Raw genomic sequence first — 27,374 nt, 5'->3', positions numbered from 1 at the left:
TGAAGGAAGGGTAGGATCAACTTACCTAAAAGACAAGGGCATCTGGATGGGGAAAACAGTACAAGCAAAGATTAGAGCATTAACTGGATGGGACATTTGAGGAGATGACACCCCAAGGCATTTTAAGTGTATGGGAAAGCACTTAGCATAGTGCCTGACTCAATAAATCCTTTTCCCTTTCCCTGAGCAAAACCTTCTATTTCTACAGCCCTATCTTATCCATTAAATAGAAGATAATATTTTTAAACCAAATCCCATTCTCCTCTTCTTCCAAAGCAATAAAGTTGTAGCTTGGCACATGGTTGCCCAGCTAGGGACCAAATTCCTCAGCCCCCTTATAGCTTAGTGTGGCAAAATGACAAAGTCCCCAGTAATGGAATGGGAGCTGAAAGGATGTATTGCTACTTCTGGTCCTGGCCCTTAAAACACTATCCATGTGCTCCTCCCACTTTTACTCCTTCCTGAAGACATTAGGTGGACATGTCTGTGACCCAGCATGACTGTGCAGACAGGGGAATCACTAAGAGCTGGTGGAGAAAACCTCACAGGGGGAGCGAGTTCTTGTCTGGTTCTGTGCATCCCTTCTAGTCATCCTGTTACATAAGAATGTGATAAACCTTTCTGTCCTGTATGACAGCTCAGCCTTTTATCAGAACTAACTTAATGTCTCTAGGTGATTAGGGGCAGAGGGGAAACAGGTGACTTCTCAGTGTTGAATTTGAGAGTTCCTGAGGGCCAGCTTGCTGCTCATGAGGAGCTCTGTGCTTTGACCCCTCTCCCTAGGTGATGGCTATAAGGCTATTAAAATGAATAGGAAGTCCCTATCAAAAAAAAAAAGGAAGGAAGGAAGGAAGGAAGGAAGGAAGGAAGGAAGGAAGGAAGGAAGGAAGGAAGGAAGGAAGGAAGGAAGGAAGGAAGGGAGGGAGGGAGGGGAGAGAAAGGAGAAAAAGGGGAAAAGAAGAAGGAAAGAAGGGAGGGAGTGGGAAAAATAGAAGGGAAGTCAAACAGGAAGCCAAAGAATTCTGGGGCCACAAAGCTGTAAGAGGCCTTAGAGTTGGTCTTGTTCACCTGCAGCCCTCCCAGCTATCGCCTGCTCCCCCTTTTATAGAGGTGGACATCAAGTCTCCAGAAGATACAGTTCTAGCATAACTAAAACGTTTGAGAGCTGGGGGGAAAACAGGTGAGCACACACATGGTGCTGTCCCTGGTCCTGAAACCTCTCATACTCGAAATCCTGATTATTTCTCCCACTCTGGAACATTGATTCCTGTTAGTTTTCTTCTAGGAATTCTTAAGGAAGAGAAAAGGGGGGCCATAAAGGAGGTCACTGAAAGAGAAGGGTATGGATACAGAGGCTATAGAGAGGCATAGCTGTGACAGACTGCCAGGGAGGAGAGGCTTTTGTTTTGGCATTGTTTTTAAACTACAGTTACCTGGAAAGAAACCAGCCACTACCAACTATAGCCTAAATATAAAATGACTGAAGAGGAATAAGAAATGTGTGTCTCAAGTGATGCAAAGCTGTGCATGTGTCAACATGAGCAAACTGATTCATATGGGCATGCAGAACACAGAGGGGAGGGGGGATGAGTTTGAATGTAGTTATTCTTTGTTTTTCTTTTCTTGCCTGTTGAAAAATTTGCAATTTTTACACTATCACAGAGCAATCAAAACTGTGATTATGTTTCACAATGTTGACAGCTAGTTTCATGTACTTTAAGTAGCTCTATTGTGTTTTAGACAATTTGAACAATTTGCTCTACTCTGGGAAGTTAAGGGAGGAAGTTAAGGGAGGACATGCCTCCACTTCCTACTAAACCTGTGTGGACAGCAAGCCATACAGCTGGCATTTGTTGAGGAATGCACCAAGTATGTTGTGCCTAAGAACTCATTTATTCCTCATAAGGACTCAGGGAGGTAGGTACCATTACAGCAGATGAGGAAGCAGAGTGTCAGAGTAGTAGGTACCTGGTCTGAGGTCACTAGCTTGTACATGGAGGGCTGGAATTTGAACCAGGTGGTCTGGCTCCATATCCTGCATTTTCAGCCCTTGGCTAGTCCAGCCCCTGGTATCTTACTTGACAGTAGCATAACCATACCCAGACTTCCTGATTTCCAGAGTAGACCTTTCCCCACCACCATCTCCATGTAGGTCCATTGTCCAGCTTATTTGCAATGGTAAGGAGTTTTGCAGATCTGCTCTGTGACCCAGGCACAGGGCTGTTCTTGGTGGGAGACATGTAGAGGAGAAAGTAGGCTGCTGCAGAGATCTGGGCTCCAGCCCCCCTCCTCCTTTATGCCCCTAGGGAGCTCTGGCCACAGAGGAAGATCCAATTTCCAGGCATGGTTGAAACTGGAGCTGGGCTGCCCCCTCCTGCTTGCCCCCCATGTCCCTCCCCGATGTGTGCTGATGTGGAATAGGCCAAGGGCACAAGGGGAAGTATTGTTCCTAGCTCCCAGCGGAGCGTGGAGGAGTTTGTGTAACTTTCCTGGGGGTTAAGAGCAGGTCAGCACAGGTCTGCAGCCCAGGCTACTCTCCCAGCAAAGGGAGCCTTGGGCTAAGCTGGGCAGCCCCGTGGGAACAGCAATGCATACCTGCTGCCCATGCCCTGAAACGGGAGGGCAACTGGAGTTGCTGGGCGTGAAGGTGCAGACCCCAAATCCTCCAGCTTCCCTCCTCCCAGCCTGGGCTTTGGGCAGGCAGATTGCAGAAGCCAGAATGACAGGGAGCTTGGAGATAGGCAGCCCAATGCTCACATTTGACATGTAGGCAGACAGAGGCTCAGAGAGGAAAGAAGAGCAAACATGAATCCTACACCTTACTGAGTGCCATTCATTCCCTCATTCATTTATTCAACAATCACCTGTGGAGTGTTAAGTGTGGACACTGTCCTAGAAGATTTATTATATTTCTTACTCAGATGGCATTCAGGAGGAAATAGAGGCTCAGAGAGAGCATGAGATCTTTCCAAGGTCACACAGCTGGTTGGGGACAGGCCTGCTGAGTGCCAGCCCCAGACTCTCACCCATGCACCAGACATAAAAACGTATTATGTGGTGCAGAGAAAGTCAGATGGAGGAAGGGCTTTAAGAACCTATCTGATTCATTTTCCTGTCTCTTGGCTACTATGACAGAGTCAATTCCACTCAACAATTTATTTGGTGTCTACTCTGGGCAAAGTACTTAATTGATTCTCTTCTTCTGGGAAGATTTCCAGGAACCAACCAGCCTCCTCCATTGGGAAGTTAGTTCTGATAAAAATCTTTCCTTCTTTAATTTAGGCCATTTTCCCATTTGTCACACTCAGGATGTGAACATAGCTTGTGTTTCAAGCAAAGTTTTTCCCCATCACAGGGTGAGTGAAGGCTGGAATAGGATCACGAACGTGGAATTGCAGAGGCTTGTGCACTCCCCAGCCCCTGGTAGGGTCATAACTCAACAGAGGTTGGTGGGATGGGTGAAAATGTACACAGAATTCCACATTTAAGCAGAACTTCAAAAATTTACAGAAGATGTTCATATACATTATCTCTTTTAGTCCACAGAGAAATCCTGGAAAGAAGGCATTTTATCTCCATTTCATAGATGAAAAGATGAGGCTCAGAGAGTGTAAGTGGTTTGCTGAAAGTTGCAGAGGTCATGAACAGCAGAGTTGGACCTGCACCCATGCCTTTTGACTCCTAGTCCAGGGCTGCTTCTGTGATACCTTGTGATTTGGGTACATGAGTATGGTCCTAGTGGGCAGTGTTGTATAATGATGGTGACAGGTGTGTGTCTGTGGCATTTCTTGCAGGGAACAAAATGCTCAGTTGGGCTGGAAGCCCAGTTTCTTCATCCCCTGGAAGGGGAGTAGAACTGGAGGAGGGGTCTCTGTCCGGCCAGATGTGTTAGGAGGGAGAGTGAGTTCACGGCTTAGGTTAATGATGCCTACGTTAATGTAGCCCACGTCACTGGGCAATGGGAACAGGTGGCCAAAGCCAGTCTGACCATTCAGGGAATGGGTTGGCTAAGTTAGGAGGCACCAGTTACAAGGCACCTGTATGTCCCCAGGGGAACATATATGGGGTACCTCTTCCCACTGTCCCCACCTTAGTTTCATCAGCATGCATCTGGACCATTATAACTGCCTCCCAACTGGTACACTGTCCCCAGCCCCATCCAGTCTCATGCTTCCTCCTTGCTGCTGGCAGAGTAGTGTTTATGCAGCACAGATCTGTTCATGTTACTTCTCTCCAGAGAATCCTTCGATCCCTTCTCCCCAACAGGCGTAGAGCCCCAAGCAGGCTCTCATCATTTAGCCCTAACCTACCCTTCTAAGTGCGATCACAAAACTCCCCTTTTTGTACTTTGTGCCTTCACAGAGGCTTCCTAACCCCCACACCTTTCTCTTTGCTGTTCCCTTTACCTGGAATGCCCACCTGCTCATTCTCTGGCATTGATCTTTTCTTTATTTCTTTTTTCTTTTTAATTTTTTAATGTTTATTTTTATTTTTGAGAGAGAGGGAGACAGAGCACAAGCAGGGCAAGGGCAGAGAGAGAGAAAGACACAGAATCAGAAGCAGGCTCCATGCTCTGAGCTGTCAGCACAGAGCCCAATGCAGGGCTCAAACTCATGAACCACAAGATCATGACCTGGGCCGAAATCGGACGTTTAACTGACTGAGCCACCCAGGTGCCCCCATCTTTTTTTCAACTTGCAACTTAGTTTTTCTTTTGTGACTCTTACCACCTTTTGACTTGTGTTTCTGTGCGTATTATCTCCTGCCCTGGACCATGAGCTCCTCAAGTTGTATCTCATTTAGTCCCTCTGGCCCAACCTCACCACCTGAGGAAGGAAGCTCCCTCACCACTTACTTAATGTGGACTTTGAAAGGGCTTTGTTTCTCCTTGCCTAGAATGGACTCCCTTTGATTCCTTGGATGAATTCCCTGGAGGGAGGTAGAGAGACTGAAAACCACAGTGGAAGGAAACGGCCACTAACGCTGACTGATAACGGTGCTGGCCTTGCTCTGGCCTGGCCTCATTGGCCAAAATCCCCTGGTGAACATGGCAGACCCTGGGGTGGAGCAGGATGCCTATAATAGAAGTGAAGGAAGACAGATTAGGGGCTATTCTTCTGGCTTTAACTTGTGTGGGCTTGCTGGGTTCCTTTAGTTCCACGTTAACCCTTCATCACACACCATATATGTCTGTTAGAACCCTTGGTTGCCAGTAACAGAAAGACCTCCTTAAACTGGCTTCAGAAAATGGGGAGTTATTGGCTCTCATAATGGAATAGAATTTAGGTATAGGTCTGGCATTGGGTGCAGTTTGATCCAGGGCCCAAGTGACATCACCAGAATCTATCTCTCAGTCCGGTTGCCCATGGTTGTCTCCATTCTTCAGCTCCATAAGGTGGTAGAAATAGCTGTTCTGCACTAGGACAGATACCAACCCACTAGAGTGGAAAAGAGAGAACTTCCCTTTCCCAGAAGTCCCCACATTTCATCGGCTCTGATTCGTTTATATGCTCATCCTTGAGTCACTCACTGTGGCTGGAGGTAAGGGTGAGGAGACGCAAAGATTGAATTAATCCAGAGCCCATTCTTGAAGCTTGGGGTGGTACAGTCTCATCAAACCACCCAGGGGATAGGGAAGGAGTAATGACCCAAAGAGAATTTGGGCTTTGGTTTGAGAAGGGGCAGCCACCAGCAGTATCCCCCACCATCTCCTGCAGCAGAGACTAATCCCCCTCCTCAGTCACTCATTGGTTGTGAGCTGCCCAGGCATGTGTAATCTCTCAGGGGAGGCAGCTCTCATTTGCCAACGGTGATGCTCCAGAGATGGGGGCAGCTAAGAGCTATTAGCAGCTAGAACTCATAGCAGCCAAGAGGATTTAGGCATAGTGTCCACTACAGGTTCCTTGCCTTGACCTTCAGACTGAATACTTAGTCCTGTTTCCTTGGCAATGACCTGACTCCCTCAGTTCCCCCCCTCCCAGGCCAAGTCACCTTTATACTCCTCTGGTTACTTATAAATGCCTCTCTAAGCTTGGCGGGCTCTAAGGGCCTCCTACCTTTGACACTGCCCCTCCAGGTGGCCCATGCTCCCACCTGGCCCCTGGATCAAGAACCAACCAGAGATAGCTGCTCCACATTGGGATGGCCCTGCTGCAGGAGCAATATTTATAAGGGTCACAGTCCCTGGTCTCCTGGTTTTCTCTGCCTCTCTCCTCCCTAATCTGCCCTTCATGTACTTCTTCAGCATTGAGATTCCTAGGATATCTCCTGCCCCCTTCCAATAGATGCATTTGAACCTGTGTCCAGGATGGACAATTCTGTCGGCCCTTCTGTTCCCAGCCCTGGTTTCTTTGTTAGGCAGCTGATCCCCTCTGACAAGAGCAGTTAAAGTTAACAGTCTTGCCAGGTGCCAACTGCTTCTGAAGGGCTTATACTGTGCCTTGTTTGGAGACTTTGCTTACCTTGTTTTAAGGGTGGACACCCTACATACTTAAAGGAGAGACAACAATTATTATATTATATATATATAATATATATATTATATTATTATATTATTATAAATCAATAACAAAATATTTGCTGCAATTAAAAAATTGGTCAAAGGGCTTGAACAGGCAATATTACAAAAGAGGAAGTAGAAGTAGTCAAAATGCATATGAGAAGGTGCTTGACCTCACTTGGAATCAAAGAAATTCAAATTAAAGCAGCAGTGAGGAATCACTTTTTTCCACTTTTCTAATTGGCAAATATCCCAATAAAGGTGTAGTGAAATGGCCATCCTCATGCCCCATCGATGAGACAATAGGAGTATATAGAGATACATTTCTGGAAGGCAATTTAGATGCCCTTGGCAAGCCTTAAAAATGTTCATAACCTTAGAACCCACAATTAGAATTCTTGGAATTTATCCTAAGGAAATACTGGAAGATGTGCCCGAGGATGTATGTGCAGTGATGTTTATCTCACACTGTTCATAATAGCAAAAAGAAGGGGGGGATTACATAACGATCCACCAATACAGAATTAATTAAATCAATTATGGTTCATCATATAATGGAATCTCATGCAGCCATTAAAAATGATGGCAGACATCTGTGTCCACTGATATCAAAAGAGCCCCATTATCCATTAAATTAAAAAAAGTTACGAAATATCATGTAGAATGTGCTTAATGCTGAATTTTATGCCTACATGTGCACATAGTCCCAGGAAGGTGTCTGAAAGGATGTTCACCAGTTACTGGGCAGTAGGAATAGTGGGTTCTGTGGTTTGTGACTTTGGGTAACCAGTGACCCACTGGGCTTGCCGCTCACCCCTCTTCTCATTCTGGTGGAATTGATTCACCCTAAGTTCTGAATGACTAGCTATGCTCCTTGTATAGGATCAAGGGGATTAACCACAGGGACCCAAACCAACATGGATTATTCTGGAGCTCCTGAGAAAACACCATTACATAATAAAACTTACTGGTATAAAACAACATGCATTTTGTAACACATTCTTTTGTTAGGAATTTGGAGAGTGCACAACTGGAACCGCTCCTCTGTGCTCCCACAAAGTCTGCACTCTCAGCTGGGAAGTTGTAGGTGACTTGAACAGCTGGAGTCATTTGGAGAGTTCTTCACTTACAGGTCTGACTCCTGGGGTGACGTGAAGTCTGGGATTAGCTGGAAGTGTTGACCAGAGCACCAACTTGTGGGCTGCACATGGCTTGGGCTTTTCACAGCATGGCAGCCAGGTTCCAAGGGGGAATGTCTTCAAGAAGGGAGAATCTAGAGAGTATTTCAAGTGATGAAGGCAAAAGCTATAAAGCTGCTTCTGACTTAGCCTCAGAAACCATATTGGCATCATTTCTGTCACATTCTATTGGTTACAAGGGAGTCATTAAAGCCAGCTCAGAACCATAGGGGAGGGGCATTAGACTCCACCTCTTGATGGGAAAGTGCAAGGTCACATTGCAGAAGGGCATGTGAGATAGGAAATATTGTGGCCTCCTATGGAAAAGACAATCTGCCATAGACAGTCTTTCTTCTCCGCTGGACTCAAAGCTGAGAAATGTGAGATTTGGAATAGTTGCAGCCACCTTGGAACCATAAAGAGGAAGCCTGTGTATAAAGGCAGCTTGGAGGAGAGCCAAAGGATGCGGGGGAACAAAGCGGGGGGGGGGGGGGAGAGAGAGAGAGAGAGAGAGAGAGAGAGAGAGAGAGAGAGAGAAGGTCCAGAGGTCATCTGAAGCCAGCCCCACCCCTGACTCCTTAGCCCCTGGAGCCAATAATCGCCTTATGCTTAAGCCAGTTTGAGCTGGGTTTTCTATCTCTTGTAGAAGAATAGTCCTAATCAATACAAGGGGATTTTACAAGAATCTTACTCTCTTTTTTATACTTTTCCACATTGCTTGAATTTTCTACAGTGAGTCTGTCCCATTTTCAGTGTTTTTAAAATTTTAAACTAAGCAGCCATTTGGGAGTCACCGATAGCAATAACCATGACTTTAGTAACCTCATATTTTGATCAATCTGGAAACTAAAGTCCTTTGCCTACCATTATCTTTTGTTTGTCAGAACGCAGTATCCATACTCCTGTCCCAGCATCCCCCACTAATTCCTAAGTTTGCTTTATGCTTCAAGTTTCTTCCAGCTAGTCTATTCAATACAGCCAGCTGGTGGGAAGGGTCCTGGCACAGAATAGTTCCTGGCCCCCAGAAGCCCTTGGTCTAGGCAGGAGATACATGATTCTGATCAAGGGCCTTAGGTGTTAAAATAGAAGTATAATGTGCTGTGGAAAGATATGGAGAAAGAGACAAAAATCTCCCTAGAATGGAGATAAAGGGGGCATTTCAGGCAGAGGGACCAGCTTAAGCAAAGGCCTGGTAGTGAGACCATACAGGATGTATGGTTACCATAATATAGAACAAGTGATTGCAAAATAGGGAGATGATAGGATGAGGTGGGACTTTAACCTGAAGATAATGGGGAGCCACTGGAGGGATTCAAACAGAGAAGTATCATGATCAGATTTTGAGTTTGGAAGTTATTTCTGATGATGGTACAGATGATGGTTGGGAGAGACATGAGACCAGGTAAGCAGCTGCTGTAGTAGTCCAAGCGATCAATAGTGAGGGCCTAAGTTGCCTTGCATTTATGTAGCTACTCTGTCCAAGCCTTACCCAAGAGCAGGCTTTCCTCACTGTTTATATCCAGCGCCCATGCTTGGGGACAGAGGTCATTCTGGTATTCTCCAGAGCCATGCTCTCCACTTGGTCAGAGACCCTGTCCTGCCAGGACCCCTTCTTCGGTTTCCCGACTATACCCAGATCCTGGCTCTAGTCAGGGTATGTGGGAGGCAGGGGGGTGTCCATATCTACCCTCATTCAACCCACCTGACTGTCGAATACCCAGATTGGAAGCAAGTCTTCAAATAATAACAGCTAAAATAATAATAATAAATCAAGAACAGCCATCATATGCTGCAAGATGGTATAAATGTCTGACATGGATTATCCCGTGTAATATTCTCAACAGCCCTGTGAGGCAGATTCCATTGCTGTGTCCACATCACAGATGAGAAAACTGAAATCTCTGAGTCATTACTGCAAGAGCCACTCGCTCTGGAGGCTCCCACACAAAATTGGTCTCCCACAGAGCATTACCCAAAGATTCCACCCCCAACAGCTAGGAGGTCCTTGGTCTTTACAGCTGGAATGCAGCAGCTTGCTTTCTATTGCTGCCCATCTGTCCAAACTCAACAAGGATGTTCCTTATTCTAGGAAGCCCAACCACTTCACCCCCCATCACCACCCCCAGCTGGGGGCAGGTTTCCTACTTCCTGTCCTCCCTGCCCCAGCATTCACTTCACTGACCATCATGGTTGCTTGGCTATACTAGAGGCCAGCTTCCCAGGGTTGAGCAGGCAGCTCTCACTCACCCTGGGGTCCTGGCCCTAGCACAGAGCAGGCTTGCAGTAAGAGGTCAGATGTCGTGGTGAAGGGTAGGAGCCTCCCTGCTTCCTCACCTGCTGTGGAACCTTCTGGCTCTCCAGAGGGATGGGCTACCTCCCTAGACTCCCCTGAAACCTGCGTCTGCTGCTGCATGGAGGTCTCCCCCAAGTTGTGTGTCTCTAGTCATTGCTATCACTGCCCCCCATCCCTGCCTTCACTTTTGCAAATAAGGATCCAGTTTCAAAGACTGATGATGTCTGAATGAGGAGGAGTGGGTGCTGGCTCAGACTCCTAGACCAGGGTGAGGACAGAAAGAAGGTGAGGGATGATATGGGCACCGAGCTGGAGGCAGATGACCAAGCCAGAGAGCCAAGTGCCCCCACTGGAGTCGGGACACTTAGAGATGAGGGAGTTGGAACAGCCACAGCAGACAAAATGGAGCAGTTGTGGACGGGTGGTGGCCTGTGGTACTTACGTGCAATAGCTGATCTAATCACTGGTTCGTTCTCTGGGAAGCTTTTTGCAGCATTTTAGCACAGAAAAGTGCTGCCTTTCTTTTGTGGCTCTAGCTGCTATTTAAGAAAGAAAAAAAAATCGATATGCCTTCTCTGCCTTTCAGTCTTTTCCCCCCAAAAGGTGTTTCTTTGGGGAAGGGGTAGGGGGGTGGCGAGAAGCGTTTTTGTCATTCATAAGCTGTGGTGACAAATCCTTGACATCATTCGCAGTTCCTATCGATCAGCTCCATCCGTGGCACCAGAGGACAAATAGAAATCATTTGTCTGTCTTGGCTCCCAAACAGCCGGAGACAAAGGGCTCCGCGGCAATCAGCAGCTGGAGGTATTAGCAGTGGGTCAAGTTCGGAGGTCAGAGGTCAAACAGGTTGTCATCAGTTTCTCACAGCTATCAGAGCAAGGGCAGGGGAGGGGGCAAGTAAAACCCACCAACAACACAGCTGGTTCTTATTAGCCAAATCCTGCCTGCCTGTAAAGAGAGACGGGCCAGCCGGGTCCACACCCACCCCAGGGACACCCTGGGGTGCCGGGTTTCATGGGGTGGCAGCAGGGCTGGGGGTGGCAAGGGGCCAGGAAGAAAAGAAGCAAGATCTGAGCTCTGTCTTCCACTATTCATCCTCCCTTTTCCCAGGGGGAAGCTCTGAGTTATTCTGTCCTGGGCCCTGGAAGAGAGTGAGAGAAAGAGAGAGAGAGAGAGAGAGAGAGAGAGAGAGAGAGAGAGAGAGAGAGACACCTTGGGTTTCATTGGGAGTCTGAGCAAGCGAGTTAATCCTATAAAATTGGAAGTGGTTTAGATGGCCTGGGAAACAGGGTAGGCAGCCAGGGGATGGTTGCGTCATTTTAAGTCCCTGATTACACACCACCTGTTTTGGCTTCTACTCCCGCCCTTGGAAGAGAGAAACTCAACTCTTAGGGCAATTAATCTAGAGAAAAATATGGTAAGAGGAGGGTGGCAGATCCATCCCCAGGGGAGTGACATGCATAGAGGTGACTCAGGAATGCAGAAGCATAACAAATAGGATGACAGCTAACAACCCTTTCATTGAGCACACAGCACCAAGGCTCTGGGCCTACTGCAGAGTTATCTTAAGCACTGAGAGAGCCCTGTGAGGGCTTATTGGTTCCATTTTACAGAGGGGGAGACTGAGGCTCAGGGAGTTTAGATCACCAGTATTATTGATGCCTTAAGGGATCCCAGTACATATCTGAGAAGTGGACCTCCATGGGACAAAGGAAGAGGCATCTTTGGTGGGGAACACTTTAGGGAATACAAGTCCCCTTGGTGGGAACATGGCTGTAGATCCCTGATCCTACCAGCTGCTCCCTTGGCATGTTCCCAATACCCAAGGGCTGTGTTGTCTCATGAAGAGGAAAGGACCCAAAGCTGGGCATTGCAGCTCCAAGGAGGACCCCTACTCAGAGACAGAAAGGTGACTCAGGAGACGTGGGAGCTGGCCCAGACTAAACCACAGGGCCACACTAAACCAGGTGGTAAATCCAGCCCTTGGGAGCCAACCGTCCCTTCCAATCACGTAACAAACATGGTGTTTCTCTTCAGTAGCACAGTCACAGAGAGGCAGGAATGGGTGGGTTTTGTGCATGTCTGAAGACAGGAGAGACTTGCTACTCAGAGCTCTCCACTCTGGGGAGAGTCCAGAGGCCCCCAAGGGACATGAGGACATGCTCTAGTGGAGATAAGTAGGGGATTCTCTGATGCACCTGTAACTTGTTCCAACTCTCCAAGGGACTTTTAATGTGTGGGAGAGGAAAAAAGGTAAATGGGGTAATAGGGTTGGGTAGATTGGAAAGTTTGAAAGAACCTCAGTGATCCATGGGATAAATGTCCTTCTGAAACAGAAGCCCTTGAAAAGAACTAAGGGCTCTGGCTATAAAAGGGTAGCATGAGGGATCTACAGATATGCATAGGGAATAAAACTGCACAGAACTAAATACATATACATGTGCATGCAAAACTGGTGAAATCTGCATAGGGTCAATGGATTGTACCAATGACAATTTCCCATTTGGGATATCGTACTATCAATATTAATATCAATTAAGGTATTACCATTGGGGGAAACTGGATGAAAGGTACAATGAGACCTCTCAGTATCATTTCCTACAGTTGCATGTCAGTCTACAATTATCTCAAAAGAAAAAAAGTATAGAAGGGGAAAAAAATAATACCAAGCATTCTGTTCCCTTAACAGAGTTCTGTTCTCTGCTGTTTGACAGAAACAGGGGAAAGCATGGGCAGAAAAGAGACACACCCTCCATCCAGAAGCTCTTACAATGTAGAACACAGATAAGAATGACCCACATTATTTTTATCACACATTATTATCCCATTTTTGAGAGGAAAACTGAGGTTCAGGACAGTGTATTCACTGGCCTGCAGACACCATGGCTAAGCTGGCACCCTATTTCCAGTTGGCTGACTCCAAAGTCTGACTTTTTCCACCATACTGCTGAGTTGATAGTGTTCCTGTTTCCAGACCCCCATAAAATGCTCTCCAGGGGTGCCTGGGTGGCTCAGTCGGTTAAGCATCCAACTTCAGCTCAGGTCATGATCTCACAGTCTGTGAGTTTGAGCCACATGTCAGGCTCTGTGCTGACAGCTCAGAGCCTGGAGCCTGCTTCAGTTTCTGTGTCTCCCTCTCTCTCTCTCTGCCCCTCCCCTGCTCATGCTCTGTCTCTCTCTGTCTCAAAAATAAATAAAAACATCTAAAAAAATTAAAAAAAAAAAAGAATGCTCTCCAAAGGTAGACTTAACCCAGGAAGCAAAATGTGGTAATACCATCAAGTACCCAGTAAGCACTTTGCCACCAAGAGTATGGAGTTAAAAAACAAAAACAGAGGCCCTGTCCTCAAGAATCTGAGTCCGTGGTTGTGCACAGGAGACCAACACACCTAGGGGTGAGCTGGACTCTCATAAGAGTGACACAGGGTCGGAGAGGGGAGCTTTGGGGAGTGCTCAGGTACAGAGGGCCTCTTGGAAAGTGGCAGCTACCCCAATTTTTAAAAATGTTTTAACGTTTATTTATTTTTGAGAGAGAGAGAGAGAGAGCACAAGCTGGGGAGGGCAGGGAGAGGGGGAGACACAGAATCCAAAGCAGGCTCCAGGCTCCGAGCTGTCAGCACAGAGCCCGACGCGGGGCCCGAATTCACGAATCTCGAGATCATGACCTGAGCCAAAGTTGGCTGCTTAACCAACTGAGCCACCCAGGCACCCCTACCCCAATTTTTTTAAAATTGTGGTAAGATACACATAACAAAATTAATATCTTAATAATATATAAGTGTACAGTTCAGCAGTAGTAAGTACATTCATGATTTCATGCTGCCATTGCCACCAGCCATCTCTGGAACTCTTTTCATCTTGCAAAACTGAAACTCCACACCTATTAAAAGCTCTTCCAACCTCCTCCCAGCTCCCAGCAACCACCATCTACTTTCTGTCTCCAGAAAGTAGCTCTCTTGTAGTGACCTTGACCACTCTAAGTACTTCCTTTAGGTGGAATCACACTTGTCTAAGTACTTGTCTTTTTGTGACTTGTTTGTTTCACTCAGCACAACGGCCTCCAGGTTCACCCATGTTGTAGCAGTGTCCGTATTTCTTTCCTTTTTAAGGCTGAATGATATTCCCTTGTATGGATGCTCCACATTTTGCTTATCTCTTCATCTGTTGATGAACACTTGGGTTGCTTCCACGTTTCAGCTATTGTGAATAAGGCTGCTGTGAGCCTCAGTGTACAAGTATTTCTTTGAGACCCAACTTTCCATTTTTGTTAAAAATTTTTTAATGTTTTTATTTTATTTTTGAGACAGAGAGAGACAGAGCATGAGCAGGGGAGGGGCAGAGAGAGGGGGAGACGCGAACCCACAAACTGTGAGATCATGACCTGAGCCAAAGTCAGATGCTCAACTGACTGAGCCACCCAAGTGCCCCTCAATTTTTTGATTGTATAATCAGAAGTGAAATTGCTGGATCATATGGTAATTCTATTTTTAATTTTTTCGAGGAAAGGGAGCAGCTCTGTCTTAAAGATCATAAGGTTTTGGTTTTTAGGGGTGTTTTTTTTTTTTTGGCTTTTTGTTTTTAAATAAGGATATATGTACATACGATCTACAATTCAAAAGGTCCAGAAAGGTAGACAGTGAAAAGTCTCCCTCCCACCCTCTTTCCTTTGTCACCCAACGTTCCTATCTGGAGGCAGCCAATGTTAGCAGGTTCTTGCTTATTCTTCAAGAGAGACTTCAGATGTGTACAGATGCATACGTATATCTATTAGGATTTTGATAGGTAGTGAAGGAAGAAGGGGCACCAGGTAGGATAGAATTGTCATGGAAAACTCATGCTTGTACTCTTAAATTTTTTCTTTGTTTTAGGTTTATCTAATTTTCTTTAAAATTTTTAAGTTTATTTATTTATTTAGAGAGAGAGACAGCATGAGTGGGGGAGGGGAAGAAAGAGAGGGAGAGGGAGAGAATCCCAAGTAGCCTCCACAGCACTATCAACGCAGAGCCGGCTACAGGGCTCGAACCCACAAAACCAGGAGATGATATCCTGAGCTGAAACCAAGAATCAGATGCTTAACTGACTGAGCCACCCAGCCACACCTGTTTTAGGGTTATCCCTTACAAACCACATATACTTTTAGTTTTGACTCAATCTTTAGGTTTTTGATAAGGAGGTTTTACCCATTCACGTTTTTGTTTTGTTTCGTTTTGGAGGTTGTTGTTATTGTTGTTGTTACTGTTGTTTGGTTTTTTTGGTTTGGGGGGTTTTTGTTTTTGTTTGTTTGTTTTTTGGTATTTAGGTGATTCGGTCTTCTTGACAGACTGAAGGCAAAGAATTCCTTTGGCAAAAACAAATGTCTCTTGGTTTTACCTCCCAGTTAGTTTTTATTCTTCCTTTCAAGGATTCTGATCTAATCTCCACTTCCCCTTTTACCTTTCTTCCCTAGTGTTTTGGAAGAAATTTTTATTCCATCACTGGTAAAATTTTGTTTAAAAAATTTTAACTTGCAGTCATTTAATATTTTTATTTTGAGGTCCCCAAACTATAAAGAAATACATGAAGATTAGTATAACCAACATGTATATTCCCCCTATCCATAACTAGTGTGGTATCAGTGTATTGCCTCTCAGCTCCCAATCTACTATTCTTTGCCCTGCTTTGTGATACTGGAGCTGGACCCTGTACATAGAGAAGTCTTTTATCAGCCAACACAATGTAAAGCTTTGTGAGGAGAGGGCATGAAGGACACTGCATGGCATAGTGGGTAGAAGGGGCGGGGGGGGGGGGCTTCTTTTCCTGGCTCCTGTATGTAATTCTTGCTCCCAACTGCCATAAGCAAATGGGAGACCCTGTGTTGCTCACCCCATACCCCCGTGAGTTACAGTAGCACTCCTATGGACAGGTTCCTGCCAGCTAGAGCCTGCTGGCTATTGTCCAGCTCTGGCTCAAGCACCTCAGTGGACTTCTCTGTGGGGTCCAAAGCCACACCCTCCCTCAGGCCTGAATCTCAGTCTTAGGTGTGGGTGTCCTTTTCCAAGTGTGTTTCATCCTTGGGTACTCTTTCTTAGCCCTGGACATAGCAGCTGCTCCCCATGTTTTTTCCTTTATTTTTTTTAAGTTTATTTATTTATTTTGAGAAAGACAGAGATAGCGTGAGTAGGGAGGGGGCAGAGAGAGGGGAGACAGAGAATCCCAAGCAGGCTCCATGCCGTCAGCACAGAGCCTGACATGGGGCTCAAACCCACTAACCGTGAGATCATGACCTGAGCTGAAACCAAGAATCAGATGTCTGAGTGAGCCACCCAGGTGCCCCTCCCATGTCTATTCCTTCAGAGGTGCATTTACTCCTCTTAGAACTTAACCACACTTCACTAGTTAATTAAAAAAAATTTTTTTTTACATTTTTATTTATTTTTGAGAGACAGAAAGAGCACACATGGGGGAGGGGTAGAGAGAGAATAAGACACAAAAGCCAAAGCAGGCTCTAGGCTCTGAGCTGTCAGCACGGAGCCCAATGTGGGGCTTGAACTTACAAACTGTGAGATCATGAGCTGAGCTGAAGTCGGACGCTTAACCGACTGAGCCACCCAGGCTCTCCTAGTTAATTTTTTTATATTAAATTTTCCCTGTGTAGTTCCCATCTCCCGATTGGACCCTGACTGATACATTTAATAGTTCACCATATTTGCTTGCTTCTCTTTTAAGTAAACGACACATTACAGGGGTGAGGTCCCTTCTAACTGCCATTCCCAGTTCTATCTATACCCTTTCTCCAAGAAGGAACCATTATTCTGAGCCTGGGGTGACTCCTTCCATTTAAAAAAATGTTGCTATGCATTCATATGTACTCAGAAATGCATATAAGTAGTATATTTTCCAAATCATTCTGAATCTTCTTTTTATACACCCAGTATTGCATTATTTAAAACTATCCATGTGCATATGTATAGATCTAACTCATTCCTCTTAAACTGTTGTATAATATCATAAAACATATGTCATCAGTTCACTCCCCTATATTTATTTTTTTTGTTTCCAGTATTTGGCCCCATGTAGACAGTATTGTAGTATATATCCAGTGTATACATATGCCAGAATTTCTCCAGGAAACATACCTAGAAATTGAATTTTCTGAATAGGTCATAGGGTATGTGCAATTTTCAACGTTATTAGATGTTACTTGTTTGCTCTCTGGCAAAATTTACACCTCAACCAGCCATGTATACACGTTATTTTCCTCACATCCTCCTCAACACTTTATATTACTAGGCCTCTTAATTTTCTAATCTGATGGGTGAAAAATGGTATCTCATTTTTCTTTTCGTGGCTGTAGTGGCCATTTGAATATCCTCTTCTGTGAACTGTCTGTTTATACTGTTTCCTGCTTTTCTGTTGGGGTCTTTGACTTTTTCTTACAGATTATGGGAGTTCTTTATACATTCTAATAGATATATATTGCAAATATCTCCCAGTAAATTGCCTGCTTTTTAATCTTACTTATATTTTGCCTTAGACAAGATGTAATTTTAATAAAGTTAAGTAAATCTATACTTTATAGATTATTCTTATTGTATCTTCTTTGCTTGGGAAGTCTTTCTCTATCTTGGGTTATGAAAAATATTTTCCTCTAATTTTTTTCCATTTGGGTCACTAAAACATCTACATTTTATTTTACTTCATTTTATTTTATTTTTAAAGTAACCTTTACACCCAACTTAGGGCTCAAGCTCACAACCCCAAGGTCAAGAGTCGTACACTCTACTGACTGAACCAGCCAGGCACCCCTAAAACATCTACATGTTAGTTTTGTGAATGATGTGTCATTGCTCTATTGTTAAAGAGTCTTTCTTTTCCCTAGTGGTTAGTGATTCCCCCACTAATCTATCTCTAACATATGCCATGTTCCCATACGTAGATATGAACATGTTCCTGGGCTCTCTATTCTGATTTATTGGTTTATTTATCCATGCCAGTGTTAATTAGGATTAAAAGAAAAAAACAAGCAGCTATAGTAGAAGTTCCAACAAAGACTTAAAGAACGAAGTTTATATTTTATGCACATAATAGTCCAAGGTGAGCTCTGCTCCATGGATCCATTCAGGAACCCATGTTTTTCCATCCTGGGGCGTAACCATTCTCTGTTGAAATCTAGGTCACTGCTACATTTGGGTTCCAGTCTGCAGGAAGGACAAAGAAAGAACACAGAGAAAAAATACTCCCGCTGTTTTAAGAATTCTAGCCCAGAAGGGGGAACATATTACTTATGCTCAGGTTCCATTGGCCAAACATTCTCACAGCCTCACCTAACTGCAAAAAGGACTGGAAAATGTAGTGCCCAGCTGGCCTGCCATGTGCCTAACTACCACTCTATTACCATGCAAAAAGGAGAGATTGAATTTTGGTGGACAGCTAACATCTCCATCACAAACCTTGGCCAGTGTCACAGTTTTATGTTAGTTCCCTTCATGTTGGCAAATGGCTACCATGGCCCCAAGTGTCTTATCCTTATGTACTGTTCATTAGTTATCCATTGCTGCTTTATAAATTACCTCAAAACTTGGTGGCTTAAACAATAAACTTACAACTGAAGATGGCAGAGCAGAAAGAACATCACTGAGCCTTTGAATTAACTAATCCTGCCTCAGAACATCTTGTTATAGAGATAATAAATGTCCTTTATAGTTTAGAATAATTTGAACTGGGTTTTCTGTTACTTAATAGCTGAAAGCAACCTACCTGCTACATATTTTTAAATACATTCAATATCAGGGGGCGCCTGGGTGGTGCAGTCAGTTAAGTGTCCAACTCATGATCTCATGGTTTGTGAGTTCAGGCCCCGCAGCGGGCTCTGAGCTGGTGATGTGGAGCCTACTTGGGATTCTGTCTCTCCTCTCTGCCCCTCCCCCACTTGTGTGCTTATACGTGCTCTCTCTCAAAATACATACATACATACATACATACATACATACATACATACATGCAGTATCAAGATAAGCTAAATTATGCTTCTGTAATACCCAGCAAAATCCCAGCAGTTTAATAGAGTAAAGGCTTATCTCTTTCTCATACTGCTGATCCATCACAAGCTGTCTAGGGGCTCTGCCCTATGCCATGCTTGCTCTGGACCACCAGCTAGGGGAGCAGCTGATATCTGAAATATTGGTGGTTGCAATAAATAGCAGAGAGAAAGAGATCACTGGATGGTCTTATGCCAGTGATTAAATGTTCCCTACTGGAAGTGACACAAATCACTTTATCTCACAGTTCATTGCCCTCATGTAGCCTAAAAAGACCAGGAAGTATAGTCCTATCAAAGTCCAGCCAAAGCACTGGAAATATCTGGTGAACAGCACTACTGACTGTGAAACATGCATTTAAGTTTATAAATTTCCCTCGAAATACTGCTTTAACTGCTCATTACAAAATTTACCTAGTACTTTCATTATCATTCTTAAATAAACTTGTAATGTTAGAATAGTGTTAGATTCATGGAAAAATTGTGAAGATGTACCTAGAATGTTCCCATACACCCCACACCCAAATTCCCCTATATCATTATTTTATATTAGTATGGTACATTTTCACAATTGATGGACCAATATTGATATATTATTATTAACTGAAGCTCATATTTTATTCAGCTTTCCTTAGTTTTTACCTAATGTCCTTTTTCTGCTCCAGGATCCCATCCAGTACACCACATTACCTAAATCATCATGTCTCCTGAGACTCTATTTGTCTGTGACAGCTTCTCAGGCTCTCCTTGTTTTTCATGATCTTAACAGTTTTAAGGAGTATTAGTCATGCATTTTGTAAAATGTTACTCAACTGGGATTAATCTGATGTTTACCTCATGATTAGACTGGGGTATGGGTTTTTGACAGGTTGACCTAAGAGGCAAAAGGCCATTCTCATCATATCATACCAAAATGCATACTATCAACATGACTTATCACTGCTGATGTTGACCTTGACCACCAGGCTGAAGTAGTGTTGTCATATTTCTTCACCATGAAGTAACCCTTTTTTCTTCCTTTCCATATTCTTTGGAAGAAAGTCACTATATACAGCCCACACTTAAGGAGTAAGGAATTAAGCTCCACCTCCTGGAGGGCAGAGCATCTACATAAATTATTTGGAATTTTTCTGCATAGGAGATATGTTTATTTTTCCTATTGATTCAATCCTTTATACCAGTATGGACTCGTGGATATTTGTTTACTTTGGGTTATAATTCAATACTGTTATTTATTTTGTTGCTCAAATTGTTCCAGCTTTGGCCACTGGAGCTCTCAGTTGGCTCCGTTGGCTCCTGGACACTCTCCATCCATGTGAGTTGTTTCCTATTTGGTTACTTTCTTACTTTCTGGCACTACAAAATGCTCTAGGATCATCATATATTTCCCGCCCCAGCTCTAGAATCAACCATTTCTCCAAGGAACCCTGGTTCCTTTTATTGAAGAATGGTGTTAGAAACTAAAATCTGGGTGCCAGGTGTGACCGTTGCTACTGGGGTCATTCCTTCCAGGCTCTCTCAGCTGGCAGAGCAAGGAAATATGTGTGTATACTAACCCACGTGAGCACACTTATCCCTATAAAATTCCATATGTAACCATCTGCATTTACATTAAACTAAATGTAACTTCATTCTGATTATCTTCAACTCTAAACCACTACCACATGGATCATTCTAGCCTCAACCCCTTGTTTATTTGTAACCTCCCACTACCCACAGTGAGAAGCCCTGGCTCCTACCCGTTTACATGCATGCTCAGTTCCAACTTGCATTTATAGTGGTTCAGGGGAGCATGGGTGGCTCAGTCAGTTGAGTGTCTGACTCTTGGTTTCAGCTTGGGTCATGATCTCACAGTTTGTGGGTTTGAGCCCCGCATCAGGCTTCGTACTGACAGTGTGAAGCCTGCTTGGGATTCTCTCTCCCTCTCTCTCCCTCTCTCTCTGCTCCTCCCCCACTCGCTCTCTTTGTCTGTCTCTCTCTCTCTCAAAATAAACAAACTTGAAAAAAAAGTATAGTGGCTCAGAATCATTCATCCTTTCACTATCATTTAATTCTAAATATTTAATTAATGTTCATCAATTTACTCTTTATGAATTATTTTGAAGTTTGGCTTGTAGTTTCAAGAGATAGAAGATATTGTTAGCTCTCTTTCTGTGGTTTTCTAATTTTCTCGCATTGTGGTCTGAAAACATGTCCTAGATAGTGTTGATTCTCTGGAACGTTTTGAGACTTCCTCTGTGATCTAAAATATGTTCAATTTTGGTAACAGTTCCATATGTGACTGTGAAAATGTATAAATTTTGTACATCTACTCTGTGCCATTAAAAACATCATTATGAAAATGCAGAAAGTATACAAATGTTTGAGATAATGTGAAATGGAAAAAAAACCACTAAACACATGCTATGTTTGCAGCAATGTAAACTATTCAGGCATAAAAACAAAGACTGGGGGAAACAAACCAAAGACTGGGAAAGAATAAGCAAAAATGAAAATAAGTCTCAACGTATAGTGGTGGGAGTCCAGATAATTTTTTTTCTCTTCTCAAACTTGTATTTAATGTTGTGTTGTTGTTTTTATAATTTATAAAACTCTAAAAAATTTCCCAGAAAATACTGCTTTGATAAATTAACAAAAGATCAAAAGTATTTAATTCAACAGTTTTTGAGCCCTTACTAGGTTGGGCACTGTGTTGAATCCTAGAGATCCAGGAATGAGATGTCAAGATCACACACACACAATCTCACTGCTATTTTACCTATATCTGTGCTACTTACCTGTGAGGCAGATGTTACTATTTTTATACCCATTTTTCCAGACTTGGAAACTGAGGTTCAGAGAGGGGAGGAAACTTGTCCAACGTTATACAATTAGTGACAGAGCCAGGACTCAGGTACTTTTCTAGCTCCAGGTAGAGGCTCCTTCACGTAAACCCTATTAGAAAGCAACTACTTTGCAATGCACTTAGACCCCTAAAAAAGAGAAATGTCCTCTGGAGAAGCAACTACTGGGAAAGCAGAAATTGAGGACCAGAGAATTAAGCTAGGTGCACAGCTAGGCAGACACAAAATCTAGTTGAATGTTTTATGGAGCTAGCCTCTTGTCCTTTGTTGACCACAGAAAGGCCCCATCCAACTGCCCCAGAGGCACCAAACTACAGGGCTGGGAGTTCAGAGCCACTGCAGTCCATATGAGTTGTTTGAGTTGGGTAACTGTATTATATCCAATTTAAAAAATATAGTCGATACATTTTGGTATATCAGTGTGTATCAATACCATTAAAAGGATTATTGAAAGATGGTAAGACTGGAAAGATGAAATAGCGGCCCAGGAGAAGAGCATTCCATGCTGAGGGAAGAGAATGTGTGAAGGTCTTAGGAGAGAAAGTAGCTGGGGGCTCTGGAGGCATTGAGAGCCCAAAGCTGGCAGTGTGGCTGGAGCCAGAGAGAGGTGGAAGCAGGCAGGCTGTGGTAGGGGTGAGGTAGGCAGGGCCAATGTGTAGGAATACACATGAATAATAACTTAGTTGCATTATAAAATAGGGATAGGAATGCACATACGTGAATAATAGCTGAGTTGCATTGTAAAAGACAACTATTACCTCCAGGCTGCTACCGTCCTCTTCCCAAAAAGTACAGTGCAGCACAGACTTCATCCTGAGCTGATCTGGGGTCAGAAAGACAACTCAGGAGGCTGACAGCGCATTCCCTGATTCCCAGTGGCCATGCTTCATTCCTTGGCACTGGCCTCAGCCTCAGCTTCCTCACCTGGGGCTGATAGTGTCAAGGCTGAGAGTTCAAGGGAGATAATGGCTAGAAGGCCTGCCTCATAACAGGTGTGCACAACAGCCAGCACTCTGCCTCTGTCCTGCTTCTGTGTGCTTGCCACGACTTGGGGCGCTGCTGGTAAGTGAAGATCCAGCGAGATCGCGTGGAGCGCTCAGGTGTGGGTCATGCCTGCGTGCGAATGTCGCCACTCTGTTAGCAGTCTCTGGACCAGCAGAGACTCCGTGTGTGCACCCGTGAAAATGGGGACGATCTCTAGATCCACCTCCAGTTCGGGGGGGGGGGGGCGGCGCTAAGTAAGGGAATAATTCATTTAAAGCACCTGGCATTGAACCCGGCACATAAGCACTGGATAAACGTGCGTGCTATTTCTACCCCACTACCATTGCTGGGTGAATAGTAACCAGGACAGGACGTGGTCATCAGCCGCTGGTTAGGGGCCTCTGTGGGGGCGTCCCTCCCACCTCGCCCCGCGTCCTCATCCCTCCCGCCTGGCCAAGGGCAGCGCCAAGGGCAGCCAGCGAGGAAGCAGCTGCCCGGGCGGAGAGAGCCACCCCCACCCCGTGGGGCGCAGATCCTCCCCGAGCATCCAACTTCATTTCCACTTCAATTTTATCAGCGGCCGGAGAGCCGGGCAGGAGATAGGAGACCGGCCCTGACACGAATTAGCCCGGAGATCACCGGATAGGCTGGGCTGGCTCCGGTGCCCACGAGCTCGCCTCCCTCGCCTTTCTTTGTGTCCGCCTGGCCTCTGCCGGCCTCACCGCCCTCCGTTCCCGCTGTGCAGGCGGGGCCACGGGTTTGTTTGCATTTGGCCGCGTCTTTCAGACCCAGGCGGGCGGGCAGCGGCGCGGGCTCCCACCCCCACAGAGCCAGGCAAGGTCACCCTGGAGCCTGGCGCTGGGGCCAGGCTGCTGCTGTCGGCGTAGCCCCTCTCTACGTAGTTCCCTCACCCTCCTGGGGAACCTCTCCCCGTGTAGGGCCCTGTACACATCATCCCATTTAATCTTCCCAAGAACCCAGTGAGGAGAAAAGAAAACTGAGGCTCAGAGAGGCAAGGATACTCGCCCAAGGTCACACTGTGCATAAGTGGTTCCATTAGGATTTGGACTCAAATCTGTTCATCCCAAGAGCCTTGGGTGAAGGGCAGGTTGGACATATTTACACAATTGGTATTTTCTCCTTTTTCTACTTCAGAAGTCGCGGGAATTATTCCCCAAATGTATGCCAAGAGAGGAGGCCATGTGAGATGGGGGGCGATGGAGGTGCTCAGTTTCCAAAGGGGATAAGGTAAGGACTTCCTCCTCCTTCTGTCCCCACCTCCCCCCCCCAAGACCTCTCCCCACTTTCCCCTATGGCCCCCACCCCCTCACTCCAGACTCAACCCAGAGAAAACACTTTGCTGTGTTCCATTCAGCTAGACTAATGGCAGAGTCCCAGGAACTCGCTCTGGGACCCATGGGGTCTTTCCTCAGTACCTTCCCAGGGCTTGGGGGAGGGGAGGCTAGCCCTGCCCTGCTCCCACCTCCATTTCCGGGGTGCTGCTGGGGAAAATTGATGTCCCTCTCAGGTTTAGGAACCGATCCCACACTAAAAAGAAAGAAGAAAGAGAGAAAGAAATGATGTTAATTTTTTTTAGGTCCAGAAATGAAGCAGAAGTGAGTAAATTTTAATGAAACGGTGCAAAAATGACATCATTTACTCAGAAATCATTAATTTGTCAGCATTAATATTTCAGCTACAACATTGCCTGTCATTTTGTGCCTGCAATGACTGATAAATCTATAAAAGCGTGCTGCTAATTTACTGAATATTTATGTGCAGTGTCATTTGCAGAGTAAGAATGGAATTTATTTCGTGCCGAGTTCTGCGGGAGAACATTCCCCACAAACCTTCACCCTGGTGGGTGGGGGAGGGCAGGAGGAGACTCCAAACTTCCTGGAAAACTGGTGATAGGATGGGGACAAAGGGGGCCCCAGGGCTCAGCACCCCCAACCCTCCAACGCACTTGGGAGGAACCACCTCACTTTTGCTCTGGTTTTGCAAAGGTACTTTTGTAATCCCCTTCCCTACCCCCACCTTGGCAAGTCCAAATTTTACCTCTCCTTCATGGTCCTCTTCAAATGTTTCTGCTCCCAGATAGGCACCCTGGATTCTGCTGCCCCTGCACTGCTGTGGGGTGGGGCTGGCCCCTAGTAGAGAGGATGGCAGGGCAGGTGGGCTCCAGGTCTGGGTGAATTATCAGAAGAAGGGATCAGAGAAGAGGTTAAGTGCTAGATGTGGGAGTCAGGCAGCCTGAATTCCAATTCTGGCTTTGTGAATGAATGGTCTCAGAAATCTGGGTCTCAGTGTCCCTATCTGGAAAACGGAGATACTACTTGTTCCTGGAGACTCTGAGGATTGATGGACCTAATGCACATAAAGCTACTAGCTGAGGACTCAGGAAACATTAGTGGCTGCCATAGGTGAAGGAATCACTGCCACAGTCCCTGCTCCCAAAGAGCCCCTTTCCTGGCTCTGTTTTCCCAGATGGGAAGAAGGAGGCCCTGAGACCCCATCCCCGCAGCCCTGAGAGGAATGCAACCCTGACTGGGTTCCTAGCTTCCCTATGTGGGTCTGTCTCCCCAGCATCCAAAGACAGCCCATCCCCTCTCTCCACACCCTCCTAATTTCCACATGCTTGAATGACCAGAATTCTGGAGTATCTGTCCAGAAGCACCTTTCTGAAGCATCCAGCTGGTGTTTGCTTGCCCCTGGGAGCTCTTTGGGGAAAAGGGGTGTCTTTTTGAAATGCCTCCATTTTACAGAGAGCAAAATTGAGCCTCTGAGAGGGTCACCAGAGCCTAATGACCCCTCACCCCCACATCCCCATCCCCCCCCCCAACAAGAGCACAAATCACAAGACTTCAAGTTTTGCACAATTTTGCTCAATTTCCTGCCTGAATGGCACAGGGCCTGACCCTCTGCAGGTGCTCAGGAAATGTTCATGAAATCAATAAAGAACAGCTAAATCTCCCATCTTCTGAGCGCTCTTTGTCTCCTCCCCCACTCCTGATCCCCACACTCCATCAGGGGCCAGCTCCTGCATCTTCCTCTGTAATGCCTCTCAAATTGTTCCTGTTTCTTCTTTGCTGCCACCAATGCTCCAGCAGAGTCCTTCATTAATGCTTACCTGGACTATTGCAGTAGTTGGCTCACAGATCTCCCTGCCTCCATTTCCCCTTCCGATGCCATGAGCACAAAGCCGCTAGAGCTTTTTATGGAGCAGTCTTGAGAGTGCCACTCTCCAACTCAAACCTCAAGGAGCTCCCATGGCTCCCTGCTGCCAGAGAGTGGCGTGGCGGGGGGGCAGGGAGAAATGGCATCAAGGGCCCCTCTAGGTCCATCCTGACCTGCTCCTCTTCTCACGCTCTGTTTTTAATGTACACGTCCCATGCTTTCCAGTCTCCAAGCCTTTGTGATCCCTTCTGCCAATATCCCTCCATTCCTCACAGCCAAATCCAATCTACACTTCAAGGCTCATCCCAGCCACTCTAGAAAGCTTCCTGATCCCTTCAGAAGAATTCCTCCTCATTCCAATCAGGGACCCTGCACAGGGGACCACCTTCTCTCCCAAACAGGGAGGCCCAGGGTGGGAGAACCTGTCAGCCAGAGGAGGCAGTGGCTACCCATTGTCTGAATCCAGGGAAGGACACTGGATTAGCAGTCGGGGGGCCTGGGCTCTCAACTTCATAGTTAAACACTGTGTGGCCTTGACCTCACCATCCTCTGTCTATGAAAGGAGCTGGTCCAGCTCTCTTCAGTCCAGACTTAGTCTGTCGTGTTCATGGCTACATCCTGGCAACAAGTATAGTGCTAGGCATACAGTAGTTGCTCAGTAAATACTCCCTGAATGACCTCCATGCCAGGGTTCCAAGGTTCTGGGCCTCAGTGTTGTCCAGGCAGATCTTTGAGGGCCCACCCAGGGACAGAGTTGGGGGAAGCTGTGATAGTAACATTAAAGAGCAATACGCTTTGGGGGCACCTGGATGGCTTATTTGGTTAAGCGTTTGACGTCAGCTCAGGTTGTGATCTCATGGTTTGTGAGTCATGATCTCGTGGTTCTTTTTTTTTTTTTTAATTTTTTTTTTTAACATTTATTTATTTTTGAGACAGAGAGAGACAGAGCATGAACGGGGGAGGGTCAGAGAGAGGGAGACACAGAATCAGAAACAGGTTCCAGGCTCTGAGCTGTCAGCACAGAGCCCGACGCGGGGCTCGAACCCACGGACCGTGAGATCATGACCTGAGCCGAAGTCGGCCACTTAACCAACTGAGCCACCCAGGTGCCCCATGATCTCATGGTTCTTGAGTTCAAGCCCCACATCAGGATCTCTGCTGTCAGCACAGAGACTGCTTTGGATCCTCAGATCCTCTGTCCCCTTCTCTCTCTGCCCCACCCCTGCTCATGTTCTATCTCTCAAAAATAAATAAACATTTAAAAAAAAGCAATATGCTCTCACATAAATGATGTTATTTAACCTTCATAGTTTCCCTGTGAGCAGACTTTCCTGTGCCCATTTCACAGATAAGGAAGGTGAGGCTAGAAGTTTAAGTCACCTGC

The 27,374-nt window shown here is 45.6% G+C and overlaps 1 long non-coding RNA gene across 1 annotated transcript in view; it reads left to right on the top strand.

Moving 5' to 3' along the window:
• The window catches only part of LOC123381954, a 44,101-nt gene extending 19,543 nt beyond the window's left edge, over positions 1-24,558 (top strand). The window contains exon 3 of the long non-coding RNA XR_006589608.1: positions 23,969-24,558. This is a non-coding gene — a long non-coding RNA (uncharacterized LOC123381954). The remainder of the gene's footprint in view (positions 1-23,968) is intronic.
• The last annotated feature ends 2,816 nt before the right edge of the window (positions 24,559-27,374 follow it).

Source organism: Felis catus, chromosome E1, assembly GCF_018350175.1.
Source record: "Felis catus isolate Fca126 chromosome E1, F.catus_Fca126_mat1.0, whole genome shotgun sequence".
NCBI lineage: Eukaryota > Metazoa > Chordata > Mammalia > Carnivora > Felidae > Felis > Felis catus.
This window is presented reverse-complemented; position numbering and strand designations above follow the sequence as displayed.